Genomic DNA, 21974 nt, shown 5'->3' on the forward strand with positions numbered 1-21974 from the left:
CACAAAAAAAAAAAAAAAAAGGAAAAAAAGGAACTCCTCAAAGTCAAAGCTCCTAGAGGAGCGGTCTCTGGACTTGAAGACCAGTAACCCTTTTGTCCAGCCTTATCTCTGCAGCAGCTAAGTCGTTGCTCCAACTGCAAACCAACATGCAAAACGGTTTTATATTTATATCGCTGAACTCGCTGAGGATCTTTGTGAGAGGGGTAAAGTGACATCAACTCCTATGGCTGTCTGGAGACTTAGAAGAGAGACGTGGGGCCAGCCTGTGGCCTGGGGCTTAAAGTGACCGGATCTCACATTGCTGACTCCGTGGTCTGAGTCCCAGACCCAGTGACTTGGGGAACACACCAAGTTCACGTGTGCATGCGCCCAGACTCCCAACAGGAGAAATGGAAGCGGGGACCGCAGCATGACCGCCCCCACGTGGGTGATTCCTCACTGTCCTCTGTCCAGCAAGGGCCTACATCCTCCAGCAAATTGTTTTCTTGTTTTTGTTTTGTTTTTGTTTTTGTTTTTTTTGGAGAGATTTTCACTGTAGGGCGCGTGCGCTCGCCAGACAGAGAGAGACATAGAGACAGAAAGCGAGAAATCACCCCCCAGGGGGGATGGTCACGCCGCAATCCCTTCTCCTCCATTCTCCTCTCAGGATCTTGGGCACGCACACACACACGCCCGGCGTGAGTTTTTAAGCCACCGGGTCCAGGACACGAACCGTGGTCGACTACGTGGGAGTCCAGCGACATAGCCATTACGCTAACTGCTGGTTCCCCTCCAGCAAATTGTTTTTAAAAGAAGGAAAGACACATGAGAGGTTCGTGAGGGCAGATCCCATTTCGCAAACTCCCCAAAGTCTTGCCCAGCACACAGCAGGTTTGTTGGGTGAAGAGCCATATGCGTCCAATCTAGCTGTACTCCGCTTATGTCAAAGGTTAGTCTGTACAACCCTCCAATGTCCTGCACTTCGTTGGAGTTCCCAGAAGTGGGGCCTGAGGCAGGGACGTAAGCTCTGGTAATACCATGGGTGAATGTCCCCCAAAACTCTGTGCTGAAATGTGGATGTGCTGGACTGACGAGGGCGAAAACTTAACCTGACCACGGGGAGGAGGAGGACTGAGGCCCTGGGTGGGGGCAGATTGGCACCTGACGGGTTCCCAGGTAGGGAGTGAGGCTGGCATAGACACAGACACGGACCCCTGCCCTCCGCCACGCCATCATGTGGCCAGAAGAGCCCCCGGGAGGGGCCCCTGGACCTTGGACCTTTGAATTATGAGGAGAAAAACCTCTATTCTCTAAAATTGTCCAGACAAGCATTTCCTGTTATTAGCCGCAGGACAGACCAGAGCTGGGAGTTTGTACGAGGCATCCTCAGGAAGCTGGGAGAGGGAAGAGGGTGCACCGAGACAGGGCAGAGGAACAATGAGGGAAGCTCAGGCGGCAACCGCAGGCTGTCCTTCCAGGAGCTGAGCAGGACCAAAGCTTGGGATCCTCTGTCCAGGCAGGGGGCTGGGGCATGCACCCCCAGGTCCTGCCCTGCAGCCACTGAACTCCCCCTCGCTCAGGGCAGGAGGGCTGAGGGAGTTCCTTGCACTTCCGAGAAATACTGAAGACAGAGGAACACAGGTGCCTGCAGCGTGAGGGGGCCGTGGTGTGGGACAGGGGCTGCCAGGCATCCGCTCTGTACTGGATCATCAGCACTAGCAGGTGATAACTGAAGTTGAGTGCATGCCACGGGAGACAGCCATGAGATCTAATCACAGAACAATTTCATAATTTAAAAAGGGATTTGATTCTCTTCTCTGTCTAGACAGAAAATAAGCTGGGAGAATGACTCAGGCCCTGGGTGTTTAAACAGAACGTTCCGTGTGCACCTTAAGTTAAGATATGTGGGTCTCTAGTGTGGGAAGCCAGATTAACACACATTGCTTTGCAGGAGAACTAATTAAATTTTTCTATCTTCCTCTTTGGCCTCTATCAATTAACTGTAATCTAAACTTTACCTGGGTCTTCCCATAGAGGAAATAAAGCACACGGCCACGTCCTGAAAAGCCAATGCAGTGTTCTTAGCAGGAACCTGCAAAGTGTGGGTAAAAGCTGACAACCCAAATAGTTTGGAGTTCCGCCGATTACAGACTCGTGTGTGCAAGAAGGTGAACACCTGGAAGGCACAAAGAAGTTAATAAATATGCTGTCCATGGGACTAGCAGCTAGCATAATGGCTATGTCACTGGACTCCCATGTAGTCGACCGCGGTTTGAGTCCCGGACCCGGTGGCTTAAACTCATGCTGGGTGCGTGTGCGTGCGTGCCTAAGATCCCAAAAGGATAACTGTAATCTAAACTTTACCTGGGTCTTCCCATAGAGGAAATAAAGCACACGGCCACGTCCTGAAAAGCCAATGCAGTGTTCTTAGCAGGAACCTGCAAAGTGTGGGTAAAAGCTGACAACCCAAATAGTTTGGAGTTCCGCCGATTACAGACTCGTGTGTGCAAGAAGGTGAACACCTGGAAGGCACAAAGAAGTTAATAAATATGCTGTCCATGGGACTAGCAGCTAGCATAATGGCTATGTCACTGGACTCCCATGTAGTCGACCGCGGTTTGAGTCCCGGACCCGGTGGCTTAAACTCATGCTGGGTGCGTGTGCGTGCGTGCCTAAGATCCCAAAAGGAGAATGGAGGAGAAGGGATTGTGGCATGACCATCCCCCCGGTGGGGGTGATTTCTCCCTTTCTGTCTTTCTGTCTCTCTGTCTCTCTCTTTCTGGTGAGCGCACACGCCCTACAGAAAAACCTTTCCAAAAATAAAAAATAAAAATAAAAGGAAGGCTAGAGCAGGCTGGAGTGGGAGGAATGTGCTTCCTCTGGGTGCAGCAAGGCCCTGGCAAACCTCACCTCTGGAGAGTAGGCATTAGTTCATGAAAACTAGAGGCATATTTCCCAACGATTACTCCCCCTGCCAGAGCCAGGGGTCTCTCTCAGATGTTCACCGTGAGAACCTGGAAAGGCTCTCAGAGACCCCCGCAGCCCTGCCACTCTCCCCAGACCACACTCCCCGGGTGCTCTCCCTTCCTGCCAGCCCCGCTCAACCTCAGCACGGTGCCAGAATTACCACCAAAGCGTTCCTGCGAGGTCTGGCTCCAGCGGGCCCAGGTGCAGGTAAGTAGCTCTCAGCTGCTCTCGTAGAACCTGTAGTTCCAGACTTCGGGAGGGCCGTTGTCCTCACACCCTCATTCCATAATATGTCTCAGAAAAGTCACTGGTTTTCAAGGTGTCCAAGTCCTCCCTATGTAGAAGACAAAGCAGAGGTCCTTTCAGTGTTAACCTAGGAAAGAAAAGCTCATGAAGAAAAGCTCTTGATGAAAAAGTAAAATCAGCCCACCAGGTGGCACGGTGGTGAAGGCAGCTGAGCGCCACGTGGCCAGCTGTGCGTTTGATTTCCAGACTCAACACCAGACGCCCGCATGCCCTAAATCCACAGAGAGTGGAGAAGGGACAGCGGCATGGCCATCCCCCGCTCTCGCTCGTGCTCTCTTGCAAACGTGTGCCCCTATAAGCAAAATAAAAAGAGAAAAAAAAAAAAGGAAAAATCATAAGGCGTCAAACCCAGGCTATCTAAGCCACTCAAGTACCTTCCTTCTGTGACAATAGGTTAGAAACCAGACAGGCCGGAGGTTTCGGGGGAGGGGAGTTACACAAAGCAGACACGGCCTGCCTCAGAGGGCCTGACCCAGGCCCAGCACTCTGCGCGGGCAAGCTGTATGCACCGTTATCTGTGACTGGTCAAGTCTGGGGGATCTGCTTCTGTGGCCAGCACGTGGGAACGATAAGCCCTGTTTTCTTACTTCTAAAGATGGGATATTTACAGTAAGTGAGGCGTCCTAACGCGAGGCGTGCCAGGCAACATGCTTGAGTTTTAAAACTGAAAGCCTTCGCTCAGTTTTATGCACCCTGAGCTAAGTTTGTTTTTTGGGTTTATTTGGGTTTTTTTGTTTTTATTTTTGTTTTTTTGCCAGAGGGGTACATGTGTTCACTAGAGAGAGACAGAGAGGGAGAGTGAAAAATCACCACCCGGGGCGGCAAGGGGACCCCTTGTCCTCGTTCTCCTCTCAGGACTTTGGGCACACACAAACACACACCCAGCGTGATTTGTGAGCCACCAGGTCCGCAGTGAGCAAGCCAAGGTCAGCCATGTGGACATCCAGTGCCTTACCCACCATGCCAGCCACTGGCTCCACCCGACACTAATTTCAAATAAAGTCACTACCTTGTCTGCGGGTACATTTTTCAACTGCATGAATGATCTTATCACCCATGCCCCAAAATGTATATTAAAAATGTCTTTCTCAAATATTAAACAAGACTAGAAACAAAAGAAATAGCCGTTAAAAGGAGAAAGGGGGTGTATGTCCACCCATGCTGTAGTCACGAATGAGAAACGCCAGCAGAGCGGAGCTCGGGGGCAGAGCTCGGGGTTCAAATCACCTGGATTTGAATCTCAGCTCCACTGTCGACCACGGTGACTGCAGAAAGTCACTCGACCACTGGTATCTAAGCCTTGGCGTCCTCTTGACACCATTCATATTATCACACGCATTAGCAGAGAGGCCGTGAAAAGCATAAGACAGCGTCCAACAGAGTGGAAACGAAATTTGTTGTCATTACTGTCAGGCACGGGAAACACCCCAAGCGTGTCAGTCTCACACGCACAGCCTGTAACCAATCCCACGTTGAACTTGATTGGCTGAAACTGCCTCGAACTTCAGACCCTCTCGGCTTCCCTGTTCCCACCGTTTCTGAGTGTCTATCAAACTGTTGACTCTTCTTTGACTTTAAGTTTCCGTTTGTCCCTCTAGTTAGATTTCACCTCTGGACTGTATTTCACAGCAGAATTTCAGCTTCACTCAATTTTGCTGTCAGCATATCCCTAGACAGAGCTCACACTGCCCTCCCTTCTTCCCACACTGGAGACACATTCCCTAACCTCACTCTGTCTCTTGGATCCCCGCCCACTTGGCGAAACTTAGTTGGTGACATCATAATCAGCCAACCCTTGTAAAGGTCACATGAAAACTTACAAAGAGCTTCAATGTTCGCCCCTCTAATTTAGTAACCTCATTTTTGAAAATACATCTAACAAAATAATGCGAACTGAAGGGGGCAACAGCATGCGTTTTCCACACAGCCTTCCTGATGACAGTGACGGATGGGAAGCAGACCAGGCGCCCCGCGGCAGAGGAGTGCTTAAGTCACTTACGGCACATCCACTCCGCAGAATATTATACGGTCACCGAGTAGGATAATTATGACCACGTTGCAACTCAGAAAAATGCTCTCAAGTCATGTAGAAAGCTGTGGCTGGACCCATGCGTCCCTGCGGTGGTAATTATGTAAAAATATGAATGCATGTACAGAGAAATAAGGCCTACTCAAAAAGGAGAGTAACTTGTTAATGGCATTAGAGAGGGTTTTATTTTCTGTTTTGTAACTTTCTCTTAAATGATTGCCTTGTTTTTATAATAAATAAAATCCCTTATAAATGTAACAGTTACAAGGCCAATCTCAGCTTCCAGAATATATTGTACTGTTAGCGCAAGTGATAGATAGTCCAGGCTTCCTTTTTCATGCTCGAAGGATGTTCTGGAGGCAAATAAGCTTCTTCCCAGCTGGAAGAAAGGCAGGACGCAGTTCCCGAGGAAAATGGACCTCCGTGCTGAGTGTACGAGGACGAGTCCCTTGCTCCTCTGTGACCAGGCACCTGCCTGGGGCTGCGTCCCCGTGGGGCCACCGTGCACTGAGCCATCCTGTCCCCTTCCCGTGCTCCCCGCTAAGCTGAGGATGAAGCATGCGAAAGGTGGGACCAAGGGCACTCAGGAGCTGGCCCATCCAGTGAGCACGCTGAGACCAGGCCACAGCTCCATCCTCGCCCACTAAACCAAGACGGTACATCACGATGGGACCCTGTGGGTGACTCACAGTGACAGCAGCGGGATGCTGCGTGATTGCGAGCACTGCCAGGGACCTTCATGTGCGTGTGCTGTCGGGAACGTCATGACGAATTTTCTATGCGTTTCCATGCAAAACTTATGCCATGACATCCCCAACGATCCCGTAAAGAGCACTTGGAGGGTAAGGGGGCCTACCTGCTCTGACGTGTGAAGAGCAGACACTGCCCTTACTCACGGCCGAACCTGCTCGCAGCCGCCGTGCGCGCGTGTACCCGGGATCCTAACTCAGGCCTCCCCCACGCCGCCCTGTTTTCCGCAGACCCTTCAACCCACTGGAAGCACTGTCTTCACGCATCTTTACCTTCTTCACTTTCCACGGGAATCTTCAGGGCCTGCCCTCGGCCGACACAGGAATCGCTCTGAAGACACGAGGGAGTCACCGTTGTCACCCTGTCTTGGTCCCTCCCTGTCTTCACTTCTCTGTAACTCTGGAGGCCGGAGAATACTCCCTACTCCATGAGGCTTTCTAAACTGGGCTCCATTCCGGCCCTGTGCGGCCTTCCTTCTGCTGTAGGTACATGTGTGTGTGCTGTCGGGAACTTCATGACGTATTTTCTATGCGTTCCTATGCAAAACTATGCCATAACATGGTTATTTGTTTAGGTTTTTGCTACAGGGTACGTGGACTCACTGGAGAGAGACAGTGAGACAGTGAGACAGTGAGACAGCAAGAGGGAAGGTGATGTCCCCCCAGGGGGGTGGCCATGCTCAATCCCTTCTCCTCCATTCTCCTCTTGGGATTTTGGGCACACACATGCACCTGGCATGAGTTTTAAGCCACCAGGTTGGGACTCAAACCGCAGTCGACTATATGGGAGTCCAGCTACGTAACCCTTACACCTTCTGCTGGTCCCTATTCTACCTCTTTAATATTTCTTATTAATAGTCTCTCTGAGTTCAGGCCCTTATTATCTCTCTGAAATGATTTAGAAAGTCTCCTAGTGTGTTGTCTCTCTGCCTCCAACCTGGCTTCCTCCTAAGCTCTCATGCACATTAACATCAGAGTAATCCTGCCGTTCTTCAAAATAAGTCCGTGACTCTTCTTGCAGAATAACACCAATTAATAATCAGAGAAGAAATCATAAAAACAGAAGGCCAGAGTAGCAAAGGCCGCAGGTAAGATCCACAGATAAATGCTAAAACTAGTGTGCAAAAAATTATGGAGAAACAGGACAAGTGCGTCCCCCTGAAGTGTTTAATAATCGCCAAGGGAAGAACTTTGCAGTGGATAACCCTGGCATACACTACCACAGCCAAGTGACCGAGGTGAACCTCCCCAGGAACAATCAGATCAACATCAAGTACCCCTGATTCAATGCACCAAGAAGGGCGAATCACTTCCATAGGATCCTTGGGGAAAAGTCATAACCCAGATTCAATCATGAGGAAACTCTGGACAAGCCGGAACTGAGGAACTGCTGCTGCAAGACACGAAACACCTGCCCGGTTCTTTTCAGACATGAAGGTCAGGAAAGACAGGGAGGGTGAGACCCTGTCCTAGATTACAGAACGCTAGGGAGACCCGAGGATGCGGCGAGACTGCAGTCTGATGTCCTGGGGCAGAAAACGAACCCGAGGGAGAGTGGTGGGAGCCTGCGCTGTCCGCAGTCCGGGTGTCGGTGTTAACCAGAGCTGACTCCTCAGTCTGTCCGTGAAAACGTGGCCGTGGGCGATGCTGGAATTGGAGGACTAGGTAAATAACATACCTCTTATGTAATTATTATTAGATACATATCAAAATTATTACCGCTTCCCTAGAAACTACACAGAGAAATGCGATTTGCTCTGTGTGGTCGTTAGCCTCCTTCACGGCCCAGACCTCCTTACCCCCTCCACCTTCACACAAAGACACGACGTCCTTCCAGCCATGCCGAACGGCTTGCCTATGTCTTCGTCCACTCTTCCTGCCACAACAAACTACATCAAAACGTTAAACTGGGCAGCTCATCAAGAACAGGCATGGATTACTCACAGTTCAGAAGACTGGGAAGTCCAAGGACCAGGTGCCACGGTTCACGTCTGACTCAGGCCGGCCTCTGCCTCAAAGGTGAGCCGCTGTCACGGTGTCCCCACACGGTGAAGGGTCAAGGAAAACCCATCCACCTCTTCATAAAAGCAGTAAAAGCGGGCCCTCCTAACTAAATCACTTTCCAAAAGGTCCCACCTCTGAATACTGTTATACTGAGTATTAGAGCCAGTGTATAAATGTGGAGAGAATACCAACATTCAGGCCACAACAACTTGTACCATCGTTTAGTAAACTTATGTATACACACACTCACGCGTGCGGGCACACACACACACACACACATGAAGCCCACATACAATTTGTTCTTTTTCTTTTTTTTTAAGAGAGATTTTTGCTATAGGGCACGTGTGCTTGCTGCAAAGACAGAGAGAGAATCCAGCGAGAAATCATTTCCCACGGCGGATGGGCACCAGTCTCCTCCAATCTCCTGTCAGGATTTTGGGCATGCATGCACACACGCCCAGCATGAGTTTTAAGTCACTAGGTCTAGGACTCAAACCATGGTCCACTGTGTGGGAGTCCAACTACATAACCATTATGTCATCTGCTGATCCCACAATTTATTCTCTTTTTTTTTAACAATTATTTTATCTGGGACCAGCAGTTAGCATAATGGCTATGTCGCTGCACTCCCACGTAGTCAACCGCGGTTCGCGTCCCGGACCCAGTGGCTTAAAACTCACGCCGGGCACATGTGTGTGCGTGCCCAAGATCCCGAGAGGAGAATGGAGGAGAAGGGACTGTGGCATGACCATCCTCCCTGGGGGGTGATTTCTCGCTTTCTGTCTATTTCTCTCTGTCTGGCGAGCACACGTGCCCTATAGCAAAAACCTCTAAAAAAAAATAGAATTATTTTATCTAACTGTATTTATCTATTTATTTATTTTAATTTGACCAGAGAGGGACACAGTGAGAGAGAGAGAGGTAAAGTGAGAAAGCAAGCCACCAGGTCTGGGACTCGACCGTGGTCGGCCATGTGGGAGTCCAGCGCTCTTAACCCCCATGCCCCCTGCCAGCCCCACAGTTTGTTCTTAATTGACGTAGGGGCTGGCCCATGGCCTCGTAGTTAAAAGAACCCTATCCCATATGCCAACTTCAGCTTGAATTCCAGTCCTGGTGGCTTGAAAAACATGCCAGACACATGTGTATACGTGCCCCAAACTCCAAGATAAAGAAATGGAGAAGGGATTGCAGTCTGATCGTGCCCCATTGGGGGGGTACTTTCTCCTTCTCTTTCTCTCTCTGTCTCTCCATCTCTCTCTGGTGATTAAAAAAAAAAATGGCATGGGACTAAAATACAATTTCCCTGACTCACATACTGCTACTCTGTATCAGATCAACAAAACCCCAGTCTGCCATGGACTCCAGGTTACAAATCACTGCCAGCTGAGTTGCGTTCTGACAGGGAACGCCCTGTAATGGCCTATGTCACTAACGGGACGAGGACCCGGACCGCCCCACCTCAAGCACAAACACTGCAACCAGCCCTCGAGTGGTGGAGGCGGGCGCAAGCACGCACGCTCGCAGAGGGCCGAGTTCTGCGCGTCAGTCCCACCACAGGCCCGTCCGAACCCTCAGTGAGAATGAAAGTCACTGCGAGGAGACCGCTGATGCCGAGGGGACAGCCCGGCCCCACTTCCTGATGTATCCACAGACAGGGATTTGATTCCTTTGTAAGTAGTTAGGAAAGGGTGCATTAATATTCAGCAGTTCAAATGTGCCATTCTACATTTTTTTCATAATTTCCCATGGGGGGATCATTTTTTTTAAATATTCCCGGTAGGTGAAGGATTTTAATAGCATGCTGTCTGTGAAGATGGCGAATAAAACGGCTCATGTCCGGATGCTTCGGCAAACGGTTGAAACAGCTCTGCTTTAGAGACAGGTGTGAGCCCTGCTCTTCTGAGAGTGACTGACAATGGGTATGTGAGCAGGGTGGCAGTTCTTTGAGTCCTACTGACAGCTGGGTTCCCAAGTCACGTTCTGGAATTCCGTGAGCTAACACCTTGGTGGAAGGAGTACAGAGAGACGGCCCAGACAGACGGACCTGGAGGCAGCTGGGTCTATGCAATGGGAGAGATGCCGCGTGTTCAGTGAAATGATTTCTGTCTCTCACTCTCTCCTCTCCTTCTCATTTGCAGAAGCAGAGGTAAAGAGTGACCTTTGTTTATTTTTTTTTAAAATAGCATCTTGAAGTAGCAGCAATCCTTGTGGGACAGAGGATGGCAGTCCTGTGGATTGTGCTTCCTCGTGGGGGCCGGGGCAGGAGGGCACCGGGCAGCTCTGGCAGGCCCGGAGGAGACCGGAGGCTGGTGCTGCTGACCGCGCCCTCTACGACCTGCATTTCCCTGGGGCACCGTGCCCGAGGGCCCACCCTCTTCAAGGAGAAGCTACTCTCTGTCTCCCAAAGTCCAGAGTGAGATTTGTACGTGTGGGCGGGAAGTGTTGGCATTTCCCAAGCAGGCACACGTTTAAATGGGGAAAAAACGAACAAGCAAAAAGCCCCGAGATATGGAGGAGGGGTACGGGGAGGGTTTGGAGACACCCCAACATGTCCCTCTTTGAGAACAGGCACAGCAGAGCACACGGAGCAGCCACTATCCTGAAAGTAGCAAAACTGCTTCATGGGTACACAGCGGGGACATGAACCCTGTGTGAAAGAGAGGGCCGGGGATCAGAGATGGTGGAAAGATTACTTCCCTGACTCCCACGTAGTCCACTGTGGTTCGAATCCCAGACTCCGCAGCTTGAAACTCACGCCGGGCGCGTATGTGCCTGCCCAAGATTCAGAGAGGAGAATGGAGGAGAAGAGGCTGCAGCATGGCCATCCTTCCTGGGGATATGCTCCCCTGGGGCGTGATTTCTCGCTGTCTGTCTCTCTGTCTCTCCAGCAAGTGCACGTGCCTTTTAGCAAAAATCTATCTCCAAAAAAAAAAAGAAAGAGAAAGAAAGAAAGGAGAGAGATGAATGAGCCAGCCAACAGTGATTAAGCCACTACATTAAAAGGTTGCAGAAGTATGTAGCCATTACCTCCACAGCGTCTATCCCTGTCACTGGAACTGTAGTTTTCTTTGGTTGATTCCATTTTTTATTCTGTGCAGCACTTGATTTCTACAATTAACTTTGGTGTAACTTTGGTTACTTGCGGGAAGCCCAGCTCTAGACAGCATCCCTCCTGGGAAAAGACTAACCCAATCACTGAGCCAGCCCTGCTGACGCTGTGAGTCCCTGATGGAGGACCCAAATGAGGACAGGAAGAACCAAGGTCTGTACACTTCCCTGAGCACTGTCATTGAGGAGAAGAATAGAGGCCAAAAGATGGCCACTGGCAAAATGACACTCTGAGGTCACCCCCAGCGGGGTCCTGGCCGGTGTCCTCCCGAGTTGCCCAGAGTGTGTGCTTGTGATCTGGGGCGGGCTGGGGCTGGGGCGGGGCGCAGTGTCACGACCCTGTCGGAGGTGCTGTCTCCGTCCTTCTCTCATGGAGGAAATGGACAAATATACTCTTTCAAAAAGAAGGAAGAAAGGGGACCAGCAGTTAGTGTAATGGCTATGTCGCTGGACTCCCATGTAGTTGACCGCGGTTCGAGTCCCAGACCCGGTGGCTTAAAACTCACACCGGGTGCGTGTGCGTGCGTGCCCAGGATCCCAAGAGGAAAATGGAGGAGAAGGGATTGCAGAGTGGCCACCCACCGAGAGGTGATTTCTCTCTTTCTGTCTCTGTGTTTCTCTCTGTCTTTCTGGTGTGCACACATGCCCTATAGCAAAAAGCTCTCCAAAAAAGAAAAAAATAATAAAATAAAAGGAAGGAAGAAAAGAATGAACAGTTATCGTACATTTCTATAGAAATAGCAATTTTATTTGACAATTATCCCCCAAATATTCCCATATTACCTTCTCCTATTATTTTAATCATTTTAATGGGAGTAAATAAAAACTACAAATGAATTGCTTCTCTAGGACAGCATATTCCTTACATTAATGGAACTCTAAATAAGGAAGAAAATATAAACTCTCAAATGCTGCCCACAGCCAGCAGTACACACTGACCAAGTTTTCTCTCCTTTTTATTTTACAGATGTTTGTTAACATAAATCTGAAATCGACTAAAATCTGGAGCTGCTCTGTTACGATAGGACACTGTGTTAATAGCACTTTCGGACTGCAAACCCCGCACAACGCAGAGCTAAATGCCACCATTTCCTGGGAAAGAGCTGCTGCGGCAAAACAGCTCCCTGGGCCTGCTTCCTGGGAGAGTTGTTTGTAGGCAGGGCTTCACCTCTGAACAGACGCCTGGTTCCCCCATGCGGAGGCCCCGGCTCACGGGCACCCACGACCTGGCCATGCGGAGCTCATGTGACTTCACCTCTGAACAGATGCCTGGTTCCCCCATGTGGAGGTCCCAGCTCACGGGCACCCACGACCTGGCCATGCAGAGCTCATGTGACTTCACCTCTGAACAGACGCCTGGTTCCACCATGCGGAGGCCTCGGCTCACGGGCACCCAGGACCTGGCCATGCGGAGCTCCTGTGGCTTTCCCGTAGTGTTTTGTTGTTGTTTTCTTTTTTGTTACTGGAGTGTGCACGTGCTTACCAGAGAGCAACAGAGAAAGGAGAGAGCACCCCATCCCCAGGGTTTGGTCACGCCACAGTCCTCCTTCCCTCTCCTCTCCCGCTTCCGGGATGTGGGGGCGGGGCACACGTGCACCTGCACCTGGCATATTTCTCAAGTTGCTGGCCCGGGACTCGAACCACACAGCCATGTGGGATCCAGCTCCTTAATCACCAGGCCACAGAGCCAGCCCCAGCCCCACTATCTTAAAATTCTTTTTGGTTTTTTTTTGGTTTTTTTTTTTTTTTGAGAGAGCTTTTTGCTTTAGGGCCCATATGTTCACCAGAGACAGAGAGAGACAGAAAGTGAGAAATCACCTCCTAGGAGGAATGGCCATGCCACAATCCCTTCTCCTCCATTCTCCCTTGGGATTTTGGGCACACACGCACAGGGAGCAGCTGGCGGGTCTGGGACTCAAACCGCAATCAGCCATGTGGCAGTCCAACGACCTAACCATTACGCCATCTGCTGGCTCCTTAATTACTCAAATTTAACATGTGCAAACTATGTGCCTCATGTCTACTACAAACTTGATAGTTACAGAGTGTGTGGCTACCAATAAACTGATTAGCTCGAGACAGACTCTCTTCTCCGGGAAGCGTCACACAGGAGAATGTCAAGCTCTTCCTTAGCTCTGGGTATCAGAGGCCTCAGCATTTGTCTTTGCCAACGTGAAACTTTGGCAACTCCCAAGCTTCAAGTTGACATTCATTTCTAAAGCCAGAACTAAGCGTGTAAAGGAATGAATGAACGTAGTGTTTCTGCATACAAGGATTTTGTTCTTATTCTGGTTTCTTTTAAAGACAGCAGGGTTCGAGAATCCCCACACAGGGCCAGCAGGTGTGTAGTGATCAAGGCCCTGGACTTGGGATGACCAGCTGCTGTTGGAGTCCTGGACCCCATGGCCTGAAATTCACGCCGAGTGCATGTGTGTGCGTGTGCATGCCCAAGATCCCGAGGGAGAACTGGGGAGAAAGGATGGCAGCATGGCCAACCACCCCCACCCCCATAGGAGGTGATTTTTCCTTTCTGTCTCTGTCTCTCCAGCAAGGGCACGCACCCTAATAACAAAAATCTCTCTTAAAAATGAAAAGAACTCCAACATGCTAAATATCCAGGAGTGTCCTCAGACACCCTGTGAGCCAAGTCCATGGTGAGATGGGTGCCTCCTCCAAGTGTCCCTGTTAAACGTTTATTATAGAGGCTGGGAGGAGAGAGCCATCTCGTCGCACAGCTCTGACCATGTGAGCAGCTGTGAGGGACAAGCCCCTCAAACGCCAGGGAGGAGTCCAGACCTCAGGGCACAAGGCAAACCACGGCAGGCTCAGATGCTGCCAACGTCTCATTGTAAAGACGACGGTGCACACTCACTCCAAGGAGCACTTGTGTGAGCACAGCCTCATCCGTTTCTGAGGAACACAGCGCAGCCGGAGAGCAACGGATCACGTCGTCTGCCAACAGGCGCCACGGGTAGAGTTAGGGATCGCACGTCTGCCAACAGGTGCCACAGGTAGAGTTAGGGATCGCACATCTGCCAACAGGCGCCATGGGAAGAGTTAGGGATCGCACGTCTGCCAACGGGTGCCACGGGTAGAGTTAGGGATCGCACATCTGCCAACAGGCGCCATGGGAAGAGTTAGGGATCGCACGTCTGCCAACGGGTGCCACGGGTAGAGTTAGGGATCGCATGTCTGCCAACGGGCACCACAGGTAGAGTTAGGGATCGCACGTCTGCCAACGGGTGCCACGGGTAGAGTTAGGGATCGCACATCTGCCAACAGGCGCCATGGGAAGAGTTAGGGATCGCATGTCTGCCAACAGGCGCCATGGTGCCACGGGTAGAGTTAGGGATCGCACATCTGCCACACAGGTAGAGTTAGGGATCGCACGTCTGCCAACAGGTGCCACGGGTAGAGTTAGGGATCGCAGCTTCAGATTTCAAAACCACCCGATTTACCAATGCAATATAGTTTGTCTTCCTTATTTCGTTTTTGTTTTTGTTTTCTTTTGGGGGGGGTTGGTTTTGTTTTTTGCCTTTCACTAGCCTCAGTATATAGCCGGCTTGATTCAGCCTTGGCCTGTCTCTCCGTGCACTGGCCGGTAAACGCTCTCTACCTACCAGAGATATGTTCCACGTGACATTTGTCAGGAGAGGAACATAGTGGGAGACAACGTGAGTATTCCTGAATAGTGTCGAAAGTTCTCTTTGTAAAGAATTATTTATTTAATTTTATTTATTATTATTTTTTAATTTTGCTACACGACATGTGTACTCACCAGAGAGCTAGGACTTGAACCACCTCTGACCATGTGGGGAGTCTTAATACCTTAACCACCTCACCACCTACTGGCCCCAAGTGTCAAAAACTCTTAACAAGAACACTTCTGCGGGAACACGTTGCACGTGTGCTTGAAATCGGGGTGAGCAGAGGCTGCAGGCGTCCAGCCCCATTCTCACCAGGGATGGGCTCATTCCAGGGACTGTCTTCCGGCTCACCACTCCACCCGCTCTCAGACCTTGCAGACCATCACCTAGAATCTGGCATCCAGTGCTTTTCTCCACCCAGCCTCGCAGCTCGCTTGTAAAGCCTTTAAGCCTTAGAGGCAGGACCAGATGCATGAATTGTGAGGCCCAGTGCAAAACAGAAGTGTTACTGCAGTGTAAGCATTCCACGAAAGGCCAGCCATGGTGCACAGTGCTGGGAGCCACAGCGGGAGGCTGGGGCATGTGAGAGGCCTGGGTTGACGTTCTGGACCTACATAAACGGGCCAGGAGCCAGGAGGCTGGACAGGAGGACTGTCCATTGAATGAAAACGCCACTCTCTGTCTCCCCCCCACCTCCCTTTTCCTCCAACATTTTCATTGAGGGAAAAAAGCCAAGACAGTGAGAGCAGAGCACAAGACCAAGCCGACCGTTTCTAAACAGAGGGCCTTTCTTTGTTTTTAAGTTTTGCCATAGGGTCTATACGCTCACCAGAGAGAGACGGAGACAAAGACAGAGACACAGAGAAATCACCCTCTTGGGGGTGGCCAGGCCGCAATCCCCACATGACTGCACAGGTCACGCCCCATGAAGACACCCACTGCCCACAGCAATGCGCTCACCTCCCTCCGCCGCCAGCCCCGCGTGCTCCGGCAGTTCGCAGCCAGCACGGCTCCCCCTCCGCCCTCATGTGCAGACAGCACGTGCGCCACCTTTGGCGTATGTGTGCCACAAACCCTAGGGAACATGTCGTTCCTGGTTTTTTAATGCCAGAGAGCAAGCGTGTGCACACGAGACACAGAGAGAGAACCCCAACGGGCCCTGGTCGCAGCACGATCCTTCTCCCGCCAACTCTCCAACCTGGGAGGTGGAAAACACGCACCTAGCATGTTTTCAAGCCACCAGGGCTGGGACTGCAACCCTCGCCTGCCACGTGGGACCTGGTTCTCCGAGCAGAGCTTCACTGTGCACGCCTGCCCCCAGGAGGCACCAAGGAGAGAAGCCGGGCACAAAGACCGTACTTTGTGGCACCCCTCCCCCCCCAGGGTGCTCGCTCGCTCTCTGTCTTTCTCTCTCTTGCTCTCTCCCTGTTTTTCTCAGTCTCTCTCTCTCTCTGTCTCTCTCTTTTTCTCAGTCTCTCTGTCTCTATTTCTCTCTGTCTCTCTCTTTCTCTCTGTCTCACACACACAGGTATGCTTAGGACATGATTTGTTTAAATTAATTCTAAAGCAGAAGATTCAGAATCACTATAAATAATGTAAGCTTTTTTATTACTAATATTTTCCTTCATTAAAGCCTGAATTATGTGAAGATATTGAAGGCGGCCCCACGGTAACAGACCTGGTTTAAATGACTTGAGTGTAGCATCTTTACAGCATTGTTTAAGGAAATTTCTAAGATTAAATAAATACAAAGAAGCAAGAGGCTTGAGAAAAAGCATGAAAAGCAAATGGACATTCAATTATTTCTAGGCGAGATTAATTTTTAGTCCAATTTGTGACCGTAACACGCATAGCTAGCGCCACCTATGGAAACAAATAAAAAACTGACAGCGAAGAAGTTCTGCAGCAGCGGAGCAACCGAACCAGATCCCTGTCAGGAAGAAATGAGTCAGCACTTTAGCAAAGAGCTCTGCTCTCTGTTCAGTAAACAAAGGGAATGTACCTCCATGAGGCTCAGGGCTGAGTCAGACTGACAGGAAAGGGACACCATGGTTTGTCATCCAGGCCAATCCTAAGTCTTACTCCAGCGCAGTGTAAGGGAAAAACAAAAGAGAAACAAGAATAAGAATTTTATCAGAGAAGGGAAGATGATTGAACCTTTGTTTTAACTAAGGTGAAAACATGTTTGTGTTCTTTTTCTTTAACTTGTTCGTTCCTATTTAAAAGTGTTTGGGGGAGGCGCACCTTCTGACCCGGACTTGATTATGAAATGCTCCGTCCTCCAGGCGCAGGGGTCTGGCTGAAACCGCGGACGTGTTTGTACATTGGTAACAGCGCTGTGGCGGAGCCAGGGGCCGGGAAGACCCACCGCACCACGGAAAGTCTGTGTAGGGAGGACAGTACTTCGCTGGACATGCCAGAAAAAGCCACAGGACAAGTGGCCACGAGCTGGGCTGGGCGAAATCATTTGATTTGGGAACACAGAAATCGAGACAGAAGGGGCCTGGGGAGACTCCACGTGTGTGGGAAACAGCCGGTGCTGGGATGGCGTGTGAAGAGACCCCTGGGAGGGGTTACCAGGTCCAGATCACGGAGCGTAGGGACAAAACCGTGGCGAACGGTTACACACGCGTGGGATCACAGCGCAGCAGGCTCCGTGCTCCGATACACGCTTCTCAGGCATGAGCTGTCGTCCTCAGCACAGCCATTCAAAGGCAGGTGTGATGTCGGTGTCTCCATTTTACAGGTAAGACACAGACACCCCACGAAGCCGCACGACTCGCCCAACATCCCACAGCTAGAAAGTCCGACCTGCACTCATCACGCCCCTGCCCCCCCATGATAAGGAGTGTTCTGAGGAGCCCTGTGAAAGGGCTCGCCCATTAGGCCCACCAGTCCCAGAGAGCACAGAGTCCAGCGGAAGGCATGGGTTTACTCACACTGGGAATCATGTTCCGCCGACAGCCGGGGGGACGGGGGTCTGTGCCCCTGAGCACAGTGGCGGGGTTTACACATGAATCAGTTACAGAGCATTGCAGACTCCCTGTCGCCCGGGGAGGGGGCTGGCTTGTACATACATTGTGTAAAGGTTACAGAGAAGGTTAGCTTATCCCTGAGCAGATCCCAGAGGTCACGGTCACGGACATTTGGGGTCACCAGGTGGCATAGTGGTTAAGGCACTGGATGCCCACAGGGCCAATGCGGTTCAAGTCCTGGACCTGATGGCTTGAGAATCACACTGGGCATGTGTACATGCGTGTCCCAGATCCCGAGAGGAGACCGGAGGAGACATGACTGCGACACGGCCATGCCCCCGGGCTGATGTCTCACTTTCTCTATCTCTGTCTCTCTGTGTCTCCAGTGAGCACATATGCCCTATAGCAAAAATATCTAGAAAGAAACAAAGAAAGAAAGAAAAAGGAAGGAAGGAAGGAAGGAAAGAAGGAAGAGAGGAAGGGAGGGAGGGAGGGAGGTAGGGAGGAAGGAAGGAAGGAAGGACGGAAGGAAGGAAGGAAGGAGGGAAGGAAGGGAGGGAAACAAGCTGTCCAGGGGCAGGCTGGGCTGCGGCTGGTCACAGGAAGAGGGCAGGGGGCGGGGTGGGCAGGAGGGCTCAGCGTGCAGAGTCTATTCTCAAGGCGTGCGTACTCGGTTCTCTTCAATATAGAGAAAAGTAAAACAGTTGCTCAGGATTTTAAGGTAAATAAAATAATAATAATAATAATAAATGCTCATTAGAGATAACTCAAAAGGCCAAGCAAAAAGGAGAGAAATACAGTTCCATGTCCCAGAAACAAACATTGTTAACATTTTATTCTGTTTTATCCCAGAGCGTTTTAAAACCTGAGTGCTTATGTGTTAATGTAATGGATACCCACAGTAACGAATTTAAAAAATAAGAGACAGATTATGTTGGAAAGAAACAGAGCCCCACCCTCCCAGCTCCCTCTCTCCCTCCCCCCAGGCCCCCTCCAAGCTCGTCCTGGAGGCAGCCTCTTTCTGACTCCACAGTGGAGGCCACGTCTGTGGAACCTGCACTGCCCTTCCTCCGGTGTCTGACAACTACGGTATTGACTGTAACCCTACCTGGCTACCGCAATGCCTTTAGATAACCTGGTAGCGGTCTCGTAGCTTCGTCAGCCCTAATGCGTGTCCTCTGCACAGCGAGAATCTCGGCGTCCCGCCCCTCTTCTGTGCCATCATAGCTCCGCTTACGAGTGAGGCTGCTAAGGTCTCTACCCTGGACTGCGAACAGAGCCAAGCCTTCCGTCCTTCCTGCTTAGGTTGCCTTTAAGGGCTAAAAACCAATGAGGAGCTTTCACATTCATATAACTCTAAATGTTTTTACTGCCAGGCCAAGGCCAAGGGTAATGCTAGGATTCTATTTCCCCTTTCACACGTCTAATGTCAGCCGCTGGGCCTCGAAATGACTTCCGACCACTATTCAACTGATTTACAATCACTGCCTATTTTATTTTGCTCAGATTTGACCACAGTGACTTGTGCACTTACTTGCCTTTTAGTGCGGAGGGCGGTTTTCCGTGGCCTCTGTGCATCCTTCTGCAGTGCTCTTGATGCAACGTTCATGCTCCAGGCCACGACAAGGCTCGGGCTCTTACCCCGAAGTCCTTCCTGCCCTCTTGGATTGGGCCCATCATTCCTTCTCTTTTTTTTTCAGAATTATTTATTTTTAATTTTATTTATTGTTTCTTTTTTTTTTTTTTTTAATTTTGACCAGAGAGAAATTGAGAAAGTAAGCTATCAGGTCTGGGACTTGAACCGTGGTCAGCCATGTGGGAGTGTCAAGCACCTTAACCACCACGCCACCTGGTGGTTCTGAGCTCTGATTATTCCCTCTTGCCTCTCAGACTTCATTATTCTTGAATTCCTTCTTATTTTTCCAGTGTATCATCACAGAACGTCCTAAGCAGACAACCAGACATAAGCTTTTTGATTCCATTGAGAGAAAAAAAGCAGTTCCGAGCGATCGGGGGACTGGGTCTGAATTTTAAAGCCTGAGTAAAGCTTGAGCCTGAGCTCCTGGGTAAGCCCCACCCTCAGGGTATGGCCCTGCGGCTCTAGCAATGAAACGGTTCAGAACCCCCGGTCCGTTTACCATCCCCGGGTTTTGCTTTCTGTAACACGCCTCGCCTCCCTGCAGACCCGCGGACCCGCGTGGACGCTGATGCTCATCACTGGAATCCCTCTCTTCAAACCCTTGATCTGTTCCTCCTTGTACCCGTCCACACACTCACCTGGGAAGGCTCCACCCCAGTCAGTAGGATAGAGCTTCTTACACACAGTAGGTGGTCAGCGCAGGCTGGTCTCGGAGGCGTCTGACAGCAGGGCGAGCGGACAACGTGAGCTGACCCACACCCACACGGCTCCAGCCTGAGTACCCCTTACCCAGGAGGCCTGGGACCCGGGTTAGACTTGGGGTTTTTCCTGGCCATGTTGATGGGATAGCCACTTCTGTAGAAATGATCATTACTGCAGCTCATTGCTAAGCCTGAGACTGAGTGGCCCTGAGACAAGGCGGTTCCTCTGCCCAGTTCTGAGAGCGTCAATCAGCGTGACAGGTCTTTTACGTTGGCCCGGACCAAGAGGCGGGACGTCTGGAAGCAGAGGCTTTAGGTGACAGGTGAGTCTGCGATTCTTAGATCAGCGACTGGCTGGAGACTCTTTGAGGAGTCTCTGCCCCTAAAACAAACGGCAACGGGCTGTACTCTACGCAGACAGGAAGGTTCGCGGCGCCTCCGAGACTCCGCCTGGAGCAGGGTGTGGCGTCCCACCAGTGACTGTTCGTGTTTGTAGGCAGCTCTCCCGCGTCCCCGCCTGGAGGAGGGTGTGGCGTCCCGCCAGGAAGGTTCACGGCGCCTCCGAGACTCCGCCTGGAGCAGGGTGTGACGTCCCACCAGGAAGGTTCACGGCGCCTCCGAGACTCCGCCTGGAGCAGGGTGTGGCGTCCCACCAGTGACTGTTCGTGTTTGTAGGCAGCTCTCCCGCGTCCCCTGGAAATGGGAAAAATAGTCAGAATTTTATATATATCGCACGTCTTGGGTATGAGACCCAAATATAAACACAAAATTCATTTATATTCATACACATAGCCTGAGGGTAATGTTTAAGTTCATTCGATTATTTCTGGAGAAAGAGATTCCCTTGACCGTGATCTCCCCATGCCGCCATCCTCCCCCAGCCTCTCAGTCGTCCAGAACCACGGGCACCCCCGGCGTGCTCAGGTCAACCCAGGATTTGAACCAGGCCGCCGCGTGGCTCCAGCACCGTGCAATAGCGCCTTATCACCTGCACCACCGCAGCTGAGCCCCCGAAGAGCCTTTTAAACGTTCATTTTATTTTGCAGCCTTTTGAACCTGACCCACCACATGAGGTTAGGGGGATCTTCCACTGTTGGAGTCAGTTGCGGCATTGCTCAAAACATTTCAGATTTTGGAGCATTTTGAATTTGGGATATTTGGATTAGGGAGGCTGGACCTGCCGCAGTGTCTGCCCAGAGGAGAACACAACGACCTGTAGCTTTCACTAAGCTGCTCTTCGGGCCTGCTTTCTATTCTGTCTTTCAGGCAGTATAGTCTAGCAGCTAACAAGCCACTCCACCATGATAACCCGTTTTTTGTTTTGTTTTATTTATTTCATTTTATTTTGTTTTGTTTTAGGGTTTTGCCACAGGGCACATGTGCATGCCCAAGAGAGACGGAGAGAGAGAAAAAGAGAAATCACCCCTCAGGGGGATGGCCGTGCTGCACTCCCTTCTCCTCCATTCTCCTCCTGGGATTTTGGGCACGCACGCGTACAATCCCAGTGTGATTTTCAGCGGCCGGGTCTGAGACGCAGACAGCGGTCGGCTATGCGGAAACCTAGCACCTTAACCACCATGTCACCTGCTGGTCCATTTACCTGTTTTAAAAGGCCTAGCAGTTCCCACTTTCAGGTTTCTGATCATGTGACCCATTGCTAAACTGAGTGGATGACAATGTTTTGTTATAAGCACCCGCCATTCCAGGAAACAGAAGTAAGTGTAGTGCTAAAATATGAATTTTTAACCTAAAAGAACTTACACTTTTTTTTTTCAAAACTATCAGTGTGTTTGATGCTTAAAACTGACAAATGAAATGATACAAAATGAGTGCTTTTTCCCATAAGCGTTTATGTACTAAAAAGACAAGC

General features: G+C 50.7%; 1 long non-coding RNA gene across 2 annotated transcripts; it reads right to left on the reverse strand.

Moving 5' to 3' along the window:
- Positions 1–2349: 2349 nt before the first annotated feature.
- LOC102495276 (uncharacterized) lies at positions 2350–20605 on the reverse strand. 2 transcript variants are annotated; one of them, XR_334581.2, is made up of 4 exons: positions 20042–20605; positions 3377–3544; positions 3107–3280; positions 2350–2501 (listed from the first exon to the last, which is right to left on the reverse strand). It is a non-coding gene; the product is annotated as an uncharacterized LOC102495276 (long non-coding RNA). The 2 variants fall into 2 exon arrangements; XR_334580.1 differs by lacking the exon at positions 20042–20605 and adding an exon at positions 4480–4967.
- Between the last annotated feature and the right edge of the window lie 1369 nt (positions 20606–21974).

The sequence above is a fragment of the Tupaia chinensis genome, unplaced genomic scaffold (genome assembly GCF_000334495.1).
Source record: "Tupaia chinensis unplaced genomic scaffold, TupChi_1.0 Scaffold000240_1, whole genome shotgun sequence".
Classification (NCBI taxonomy): Eukaryota; Metazoa; Chordata; class Mammalia; order Scandentia; family Tupaiidae; genus Tupaia; species Tupaia belangeri.